At 40.6% G+C, this 10,694-nt stretch overlaps 1 non-coding gene across 1 annotated transcript; it reads left to right on the top strand.

The window, feature by feature from the left end:
* Positions 1–9,995: 9,995 nt before the first annotated feature.
* On the top strand, positions 9,996–10,126 carry LOC118154356 (small nucleolar RNA SNORA3/SNORA45 family). The gene has a single exon (XR_004744223.1). It is a non-coding gene; the product is annotated as a small nucleolar RNA SNORA3/SNORA45 family (small nucleolar RNA).
* Positions 10,127–10,694: the final 568 nt, after the last annotated feature.

Below are 10,694 nucleotides of genomic sequence, written 5' to 3'. Positions count from 1 at the left end.
GCTGTGAACTTTGGCCTACAACGTTTCACACTATTTGATCATGATACATTATTATTTTATTACATCACTAGATTTTTAAATATTTTCTTAAACATTTTTGCATGAATGTCCATGAGCTATATCAGTCTATGGTTTTCTTGTTATGTCTTTGTCAGGTATTAAATCAGGGTAATTCAGGCCTAATAATATGTATACAGCAGTATTCCATCTTCTTTTTCCTGACATAGTCTGGGAAAAATTTAAACTTAATGTTAAAACTTAAATGTTTGGGCTGGGCACGGTGGCTCACGCCTATAATCCCAGCACTTTGGGAGGCCGAGGCAGGTGGATCACGAGGTCAAGAGATCGAGACCATCCTGGTCAACAAGGTGAAACCCCGTCTCTACTAAAAACACAAAAATTTAGCTGGGCACGGTGGTACACGCCTGTAGTCCCAGCTACTCGGGAGGCTGAGGCAGGAGAATTGCTTGAACCCAGGAGGCAGAGGTTGCGGTGAGCCGAGATCGTGCCATTGCACTCCAGTCTGGGTAACAACAGCAAAACTCCGTCTCAAAAAAAAAAAAACCAACTTAAATGTTTGATAGGTTTCACCATGAAGTCATCTGAGACTGGCGTTGTCTCTGTAGGAAGGTTTTTAATTAAAAAATAATTTTTATATGTTATAGGACAATTTAGGTCTTCTGTTTTTCCTGAAAATCTTCCAAAATCTTCTGTTTTGGAATCTATTTCATCTAAATCATCAACCTTTTTTGGCATAATGTTGTTCGCAATGTTTCTTTATACTTCTTTTTTTTTTTTTTGTGATGGAGTCTCACTCTGTTGCGAGGCTGGAGTGCAGTAGCGCGATCTCAACTCACTGCCACTTCCAACTCTCAGGATCAAGTGATTCTCCTGCCTCAGCCTCATGAGTAGCTGGGATTACAGGCACATGCCACCATGCCCAGCTAATTTTTGTATTTTTAGTAGAGATGGGGTTTCACCGTTGGCCAGGATGGTCTCAATCTCTTGACCTTGTGATCCGCCCACCTTGACCTCCTAAAGTGCTGGGATTACAGGTGTGAGCCATTATTCTTTTAATGACTACAAGTACTATACTGATAATTCTCTTCCATTTCTGATATTGATATCTTGTGCATTTTTAATTGACCAGTTGAGTTAGAGATTTATCAAATTAGTTGATATTTTCAGAGGGCAAGCTTTTGATTTCATTGATTTTTCTCAATAAAATGTAGTTTGTTCACTTTCTACTTCATTGACTTCCACTGTTATCTTTATTATTTCTTTCCTTGTACCTACTTTGAGTTTGTATTATTATGAAATTCCCATTTATCTCTAGCACTACTTCTTTCATAAAATCGATGTGTCTATGATCATATAGCTACTCCAGCTTTCTCACACTTTCTTAGGTATCCATGGTACATTTTTTCCATTCTTTCCTTTCAACTCCTTTGCATCTCTGCATTTAAACAGCATATTTTGCAGACAACACATAGTTGGTTCTTGCTTTTGCATTTCAACTGCCAATATCTGTCTTTTGATTGGAGTGTTTAGTCCATTTATCTTAAATTATTGATATGATTTCTGTTAAGTCTGATGTTTACTCTTTGTTCATTATTTGCAGTTCATTGATTTTGGTGTTTTAGTCATGAAGTCCTTGCTTTTATACCTATGTTCTGAATAGTATTGCCTAGGTTTTCTTCTAGGGTTTTTATGGTGTTAGGTCTTATGTTTAAATCTTTAATCCATCTGGAGTTAATTTTTGTATAAGGTGTAAGAAAGGGGTCCAGTTTCAGCTTTCTACATGTGGCTAGCCGGTTTTCCCAACACCATTTATTAAATAGGGAATCCTTTCCCCATTGCTTGTTTTTGTCAGGTTTGTCAAAGATCAGATAGTTGTAGATGTGTGGCATTACTTTCAAGGCCTCTGTTCTGTTCCATTGGCCTATATCTCTGTTTTGGTACCAGTACCATGCTGTTTTGATTACTGTAGCCTTATTAGTATAGTTTGAAGTCAGGCAGCGTGATGCCTCCAGCTGTGTTCTTTTTGCTTAGGATTGTCTTGGCTATGAGGGCTCTTTTTTGTTTCCATATGAAGTTTAAGGTGGTTTTTTCCAGTTCTGTGAAGAAGGTCAATGGTAGCTTGATGAGGATAGCATTGAATCTATAAATTACTTTGAGCAGTATGGCCATTTTCACAATATTGATTCTTCCTAATCATGAGCATGGAGTGTTTTTCCATCTGTGTCCTCTCTTATTTCCTTGAGCAGTGGTTTGTAGTTCTCCTTGAAGAGGTTCTTCCTGTCCTTTGTTACTTGTATTCCTATGTATTTTATTCTCTTGTAGCAATTGTGAGTGGGAGTTTGCTCATGATTTGGCTCTTCATTTGAAGAGCCAAATAAGAGTATTGGTGTATAGGAACGCTTGTGATTTTTGCACATTGATTTTGTATCCTGAGACTTTGCTAAGTTGCTTATCATCTTAAGGAGATTTTGGGCTGAGATGATGGGGTCGTCTAAATATACAATCATGTTGTCTGCAAAGAGAGACAATTTGACTTCCTCTTTTCCTAATTGAATACCCTTTATTTCTTTTTCTTGCCTGATTGCTCTGTCTAGAACTTCCAATACTATGTTGAATAGGAGTGGTGAGAAAGAACACCCTTGTCTCATGCCTCTAGGTTCTTATCTTAAAATTTTAAAGTCAGTATTTATAAGCAAGATGTGTGTCTGATTTTTCTCTTTGTGGAGTATTTTCAGCTTTTGGCATCACGTCTAGTTTGCTTATTTTCCTCTTTCTTCTTTTATTCATTTCTCCTTTTGCAGGTTAATGGTTTGTCTATTTTGTTGGTTTATTTAAATGGATCAACTTCTGGTTTTATGTTTTTCTGCTATCAAACTAATTTGCTTTGTTATTACTGCCCCAGTCAAGAGACACTTTAGTTTCTGTTTTTAATCCTTAGGTGTTTTTTTTTCCTTTTGTCTCTTTCTCTTAAACATTTGAATAGTTTCATCCTTTCTCTTGTTTAGATTTATATTATTATTAAAGTTATGAATTTTATTCTGGACTCTGCTTCAGTTCAATCCTGTAGACTCCTATATGTAGCATTCTCATTTTGTTGGTTTCTCAAAATTCTACAATTATGGATTCCATTTCTTTTTTAGTGGAGAATTATTTAAAAGGGTTTTTAAAATGTCTGGTTTAAAAAGTATTTTTAAATTTCTAGGGTTCCTACTGATTACTAGTTTACTGATATTGTGATCAGAAAATTACATTTCTCTTTGGGTTTTGTGTGTGTGTGTGTGTGTGCAGTCTAGTGGTTAGTTTTATTATCATTTCACGAACATTTGAAGAAAGACTTATATCTTCAGATTACAGAGTTTACAGAAATGTTCTGTATACTTATGTTTATTTTTTTCTACATGATCTGCCATGGGCTGAAAGAAGTCTGCTATGAGTAGTGTTATTTCTTCATTATCTTCTTGTGATGTCTGTAATTTCAGCTTTCTGAATATTATTAGTATTTAGGTATTCATAACTGTTATATATAAATTGTGAATTTTTTTATGTATCATAAATTGCTTTTTTTGGTTCCTGTGTAACACATTTCATCTGGATTTCATCACATCTCACATTGAGTTTGTGACCTTGACTTTTGTTTGTATTTTCCTGGAATATCTAAGCTAATTCTTTTAAAACCTTCCTGAATCACACATTTTAGGTGCGTCTCTTGTAGATAGCATGGAATTGAGACATGCTTTTTCATCTAATTTAACACTCTTAAAAAGTAAGTCAGCCCATTTACAGTGACTGACGAGGCAAATACATTGCTTCTTAGGCTGATTGTATCATTTTGATTTACATTCTATTTTTATAATTTTTTAGAGTCTTTCACTAAGTCATTTGTTTTTCTTATTTTGTACTTTCTGTGATGTTCTTATAAAATTCAGAAAAGTTTATATTTCTGGTTTAGAAAATATCTTTATAATTATCACTTTATATAATACCTTATTGCCTGTATTTCTTCATATGGTATATACTAGTTCCATTCTATGAGAAATTTTTCATTAATAATATTAACTGATCAGGTGTAGTAGCTCATGTCTGTAATCCCAGCACTTTGGGAGGTTAAGGCAGGAAGATCACTCGAGATCAGGAGTTTGAGATCAGCCTGGACAACACAGAGTGAACCTGTTACTACAAAAAAAAAAAATTAGCTAAGTGTGATGGCGTGCACCTATAGTCCCGGCTACATCTGCAGTGAGCTGTGATCATACCACTGTACTGTAGCCTGGGTGACACAGCAAGACTCTGCTTCAAAAATAATATTAATAGTAGTAGTATTATTATCCACCAATCAACTTTTTAGTTACTAATATTCTCTCCCTTAGTGTTTACTTTTATACTGTTAATTATCTGCTGGAAATGAGACCTGTTCACACAACTGTGTGATTTTTCCCCAATGTGGCAATTGCTTCCATAAATTTTCTAAATTCATAGTGCTGTTTGGTCACATTTTTGTTTGCTCTATGGAATGTTATGTTTGTTATGTTATGTTATGTTATGTTATGTTATGTTATGTTGTATTATATTTATTTTGCGATGGAGTTTCACTCTTGTGGCCCAGGCCAGAGTGCAATGGTGCAATCTTGGCTCACTGCAACCTCTGCCTCCCGGGTTCAAGGGATTCTCCTGCCTCAGCCTCCTAGTAGTTGGGATTACAGGCACATGCCAGTGCAACTAGCTAATTTTTGTATTTTTGGTAGAGATGGGTTTCACCATGTTGGTCAGGCTGGTCTCAAACTCCTGACTTCAGGTGATCTACCTGCCTTGGCCTCCCAAAGTGCTGGGATTACAGGTGTGAGCCACTGTGCCCAGCCCCTCCATGCAATCTTTTAATTTAATGGTTATTAACTTCACAGTTTTCATTTGTTGGTAGGTTCTGGTGCTCTGCTTCACATGGTTTAAATAGCATCTTTGTATTAAAACTGGGTGTCTTTTCCTTTTTCTTTTCTTAAACCTCACTCATAATTGAATACACTGCATTGTCCTAGGCTAGGGACTTGGAGGACTGGGCATATACTAAGTTGTACAGAAATGTTCATATCAGATGGACAAGATTTTGTAAAGGAGCCTGGGAAGGAAACACGCCTATTACAGTCCTAGTTACTTGCACTCTCAGTAGAAAAAACTCAGTGAATTTTCTCATAATTTCCTCTGAATAATCTTTTTTTTGTGAAGTCGACAGAGCATAGAGAAGGTGGCAATATCCGCTTCTACCTACAGTTAAAAAATGGTGCTAAAACTATGATTTCCACCTCTCTTTATCATCTCTGGTGACATCCTGGAGCTTCTACGCCCTCCTCATGGCCACCCGGTCTCCTTAGATTTTACCTTTACTTGGCCCTTGCTAGTCATTTTCAAGGTCACAATGCTCAAATAGCTACACTATTTCCAGAAGACACATTCCTTTCTCTTTTTTTAGGGCAAAATGTTTCAGTTTTCCTCAGTGTGCAGCTGCCTTCATTTGCAATTCATCCACAGAAACACTTCCTCACTTCCACAATCTGTCAACATCAGCTAAACTTATAGAAGCTTTACCTTGTAATTGGGATTTGGTTTCCCTCTACGATGACAATTTGAAGCAGATGGCCTTAATTATCAACAATGGGGCGCTGAACCCATCAATTAGTGTTTAGCGATTCTAGCCTAGGATATTGTCAGTCTATTGATGTGTTACTGGAAGAAGATAGTTTATATCTTAATTCTATTAAAGAAATACAGTCATGGTAAACATGAGAAATGTAAATTTTAAAATGTGAATATTCTTGCAATGGAGAAAATATTAATGAATAATGATATGGCAAAGCCTGCTGAAATACATCAGTCATCCACTTAAAGATGATTACGACCAGGCGGTGAAATGGAGCAAACCTCCAATACATGGCAGGGATGAATCCCAAAAGCATCACACTCAGCCGAAGCCAGACACCAGGGAGTCCTTTCCGCAGGGTTCCTTGTGTGTAAAGCGCTGCAGCCACAGCGCTCACCTATGGAATGGGAACCAAACCCTGGTTTGCCAGGTGAGGAGGAGATACAGGAAAGGGGCGGGGGAGGGAAATTTCCGAGGTGAGGGGAATGTTCTCTATGAAGCTGGTCACTACCTGGCTCTATACCCTTTTTAAAGCTTATGAAACTTTAAGATTTGCATGTTTTACTGTATGCAATTATACCACTTTTTTTTTGAAAGATGATTTATTCATTACTTCAGTTCCCTTAAGGCTTTACCAGGGAGCTTCAAGTTAACTAGGAAGTGCTTTGGTAAGAGCACAGTTTTCCTTTTAGAGACTCTTTATCTAGTGTGTCTTATCAGTGCTAACCCATGGAGAGGTCATGGAAAATGTGTAAGTGTGGAGGTGCATAAGCCGGTTTCAGCCAGTTGTGTGCACCTGGCTGGCATCACTGAACCTCCAGAGCATGGTTTTTGAGCATGTGAGCCAAGAAACCCACAAGCCTGGCCAGGCTGCGGTGAGCCCAGAGCTGCTGTTCTGAGCTCTGGGAGTGTGTTAGCTCATCTGGTCCTCAGAAGCTGAGAAATGGGTGCTGTTATTATTCCCACTTTCCTGATGGGGAATGAGAGGCACAGGGCTTGATAGATTGCTCAAGACCATAGCAGCGAGCAGGTGGCAGAGGCCACAGTGTTGCCCACCCATGCTTTTTGCACTTCCTGTACCTTGAGGGGTCCTCCCTCTGCCAGCTTCCACCTGCTAAATCCAATCTCACCTTTCATGGAGTTGTTAAAATATTTCTTCCCCAAGAAATTTAGTGGAAAAAAAGTGCTTCATTCTCTGCATTTTCTTAACATTTATCTGTGTATACCTCTTTCTCTTCACATATTCATTCAATACACATCTATTAAGTGCCTCATGTATTCTAGACCTATGACCCCCAGGGTAGTTCCTGCCCTCAAGTAGATCACAGTCTAAGGAGGTGACAGCCTAGCCAACAGGACATTCTCCAGTGGGATTCATGCGGCACTGGAGCTTTGCACAAGATGCTGCCGATGCTCAGGAGGTCCCAGGCTATGGATGTCTACAGGCTTCCTGGGGGTGGTGTTGCTTTAGCTGACTTCCATGCTTAGCCAAGCCAACCAGTTGGGAACAGAAGAGTTTTACTGGCAGAGGGTTTGCAACTCCCAAACAGGAAACTTGGGAAACTGCAGCGAGTTCAGCCTAGTGAGGTTCAGAATGATTTCCTAAGCTGTGTAATCACTGCACACAGCACTGGCACCTGTGGCTGATACTGGGCCAGGCTGCCTGGGGTTTTATTTTCACCTTGAGCCACTTGGCTTCACTGACCTCATGGAGCCTTACTCAGAACAAAAATCTCCAGAAATCAGGAAGCCAAGCCACCTGGTCCTCTTCTTGGCTGAAAAACAGACAGGGAGAGGCTTGGGGACAATTTAGGGGTACAGGCTGACTTGGGATTTCTGGTCTGGGTGGTGAGGAGGGCCTGGCTGGATGTCTGTTGTTACTCAGTTCCCTTTGGAATCTGTGCGCTCTGGTATTAATCCATCTTCTCCTACACCTTGGACTCAGAGTGCCTGAGGCTATCTACATCAAGGATTGCTGTGTTTGCAAAAACCAGCGGCTTCATCTCAGCTTCTCCCTCCACCAGTGCCTTTGGTTCCCTCCCAGGGCCAGCTCCTCCCATCTTAGCTAGGATGGGGTTGGGGGCACTATAAGAGCAATAGCCACTCTGCTTATTCTTCCCCAAGGCCTGAGCATCAGGGAGTTTCAGAACTGTGGGGCTCAGCAGGGAAATGACAGCAATGGTGGAGGTGGTGGCAGCAGGGGCCACAGGAGTATTCATGCTTGTTTCAGAACACTAGGTCAAATCTAAGGGGATTTGATGGGGGAATCCATATCACAACATGTAAGAGTGTGGACCTTTGCTCCAGCTAATAACCTCTCACTCTCTACAACGTTATTGCATTCTAACCAGGAGCCCCTGAATCCATAATCAGATGCCGTTTTCTCTGAAGAGAGGTCACATGAGATGACTTAACATTGGAATTGGATCTGGCATTAAGCTACACTAATTTTCTTTTTTTCTTTTTCTTTTTTTTTTTTTGAGACAGAGTTTCTCTCCTGTGACCCAGGCTGGAGTGCAATGGCATGATCTCGGCTCACCGCAACCTCCGCCTCCTGGGTTCAGGCAATTCTCCTGCCTCAGCCTCCTGAGTAGCTGGGATTACAGGCACGCTCCACCATGCCCAGCTAACTTTTTTATTTTTAGTAGAGACGGGGTTTCACCATGTTGACCAGGATGGTCTCGATCTGTTGACCTCGTGATCCACCCGCCTCGGCCTCCCAAAGTGCTGGGATTACAGGCTTGAGCCACCGCGCCCGGCCGCTACACTAATTTTCAACCTAGTTCTGGGACACAGAGCTGTCTCAGTGTGTCTTCTGTTCTGAGAACTTGGCGTGTGTATTTTAGTTTCTTATTTTCATTTAAATGAGTAACAATAGATAAAAAACAAAAGCATAAATCTCTCACTTCTCAACCTCTTGCTGTCCGAACACCCTCTAAAATGATGGGAAAAGTTGCAGACAAATAGAAACTTCCTCATTTTAGATTGATAAATATTAAGAAGCAAGTTCTTTATTTTGAAAGGCATAATTCATCCAGTAAATATTTTCTGAGCATCTATCAAGTGTTGTAGGAGCTGGGACTGTAACAGGGAATAAAATGGACAAAGACCTTGTATTTGTGATGCTTACATTCTAGTGGGAGGGAAGAGGCAAAAAACAAAGAAGTGAACAGATAGTAGGTCAAACGGTGACACATGGGATGGAAAATATAAATAGCAGCATATAATGGGGTGTGCGTGCGTGTGTGTGTGTGTGTGTGGCCTGTGTTGCTATTTTACATTGGTTAATCAGAGTCCCCCTGCTTGGGTGACAATGGGGAAGTGGCCTGAAGGAAGCAAGAGGTGAGCCAGGCAGCTGTATGGAGAGAGTTCCAACAGGAGAACCCACAGTGCACAAGCTGTGAGGCCAGCGATGAGCAGTTCAAGGGATTAAAAGCATCAGGATAGCTAGTTAAATGGTATAAATCAATGTGTTTGCTATGGACTAAATGTTTGTGTTCCCCGCTTGATGTATATGTTGAAACCTAACCCCTAATGTGACAGTATTAGGAGGGAGGGGTCTTTGGGAGGTGATTAGATAATGAAAGTGGAGCCCTCATGAATGAGATTAGTGACCTTATAAGGGGCTGAATAGAGAGGAATTCTTCTCTTCCATTGTGTTAGTCTGTTCTCACACTGCTGTAAACAACTGCCCCAGAATGGGTAATTTATAAAGGAAGGGGGTCTAATTGGCTCGCAGTTCTGCAGGGCTGAGGAGACCTCAGGAAACTTACAGTCATGGCAGAAGGGGAAGCAAACATGTCCTTCTTCACATGAAGGCAGGAAGGAGAACTGCCAAGCAAAAGGGGGGAAAAAAACCCTTACAAAACCATCAGATCTCATGAGAACTCACACACTATCACGAGAACAGCATGAGGGTAACCCACCCCTGTGAATGAATTACCTCCTACCAGGTCCCTCCCACAACACGTGGGGATTGTGGGAAGTGTAATTCAAGATGAGATGTAGGTGGAGACACAGCCAAACCATATCATCCACCATGTGAAGACACAGCTGGAAGGTGCCGTTTTTGAATGAGGAAGTCAGCCCTCACCAGACACTAAATCTACTGGCACCTAAATCTTGGACTTCCAGCTTCCAGAACTAGGTGAAATAAATTTCTGTTGTGTATAAGCCATTTAGTTTAAGGTATTTTGTTAACGTAGTGAGAAGAAACTAAGATAGTACTTAATTTTATATTTCTATTATTTTGTCTTTCTTCAGGCCATAAGTGCTTTTTAACTAGATACGTATCCTTCTGTGCTTCTGAAATATGAGGAGAGTTGCCTGTCAAGATGTGAGGGTGGCCAAGACTAGAGTCACATCCTGACACAACTCTTGTCCTGGTGTGCCAGAGTACTCGGAGAGAATCTACTGGTCTTGATTCACTGGCAGGGGTAGTCAGTGCCCTCATTAGTGCCCAGATCAGAAACATACATATAAAAAAAAAAAAGATGTGAGGGTGGATTTCTCACGTGTGATTTGCCAACTTCCAGAAGGGAGCTCATGACACACCCACAGGGAATAGCAGGAAAGCCTCTTCCGTTCTCATGCTTTCTGAGTGAGGGTCTCAGGTGATTATATAAGCACTCTGGGGAAAGCTTTTGAGAGCTTTCTCCTGTCATAGTGGCCAAGGAACGTTCAGCATCCATGAAGTGGAACTGCAGCTGCAGGTTTTAGACCGGGTGTTCATTTTTCCAAAAGTTGAAGTCAACTACTTGGTGACACTGGACTGCCTGCTGATGGGTGAACCTGGGATTTTTCTCGCTGGTGCTGTAGCTACATTCTTTATATCCACTCAAATCTCTTATGCAAAAATACCTGCATCCTTTCAGCTGCATGTAATGTAAAACTATATCCTTGCATTATGCATTCTGGACAGGTGGTTTAGTATTTATGAAGAATTTAACAACTTCAGCATCAGCAAATAAAAGGGAAAAACAGAAAGACACATAGACACTCACATACATGATCAGTCCATGAGGAGAACAGGCCTCTTCCAGAG

Source organism: Callithrix jacchus, chromosome 5 (assembly GCF_049354715.1).
Source record: "Callithrix jacchus isolate 240 chromosome 5, calJac240_pri, whole genome shotgun sequence".
In the NCBI taxonomy this organism is placed as follows: Eukaryota; Metazoa; Chordata; class Mammalia; order Primates; family Cebidae; genus Callithrix; species Callithrix jacchus.
The sequence above is the reverse complement of the archived record's forward strand: the minus strand, read 5'-3'. Positions and strand labels throughout refer to the sequence as shown.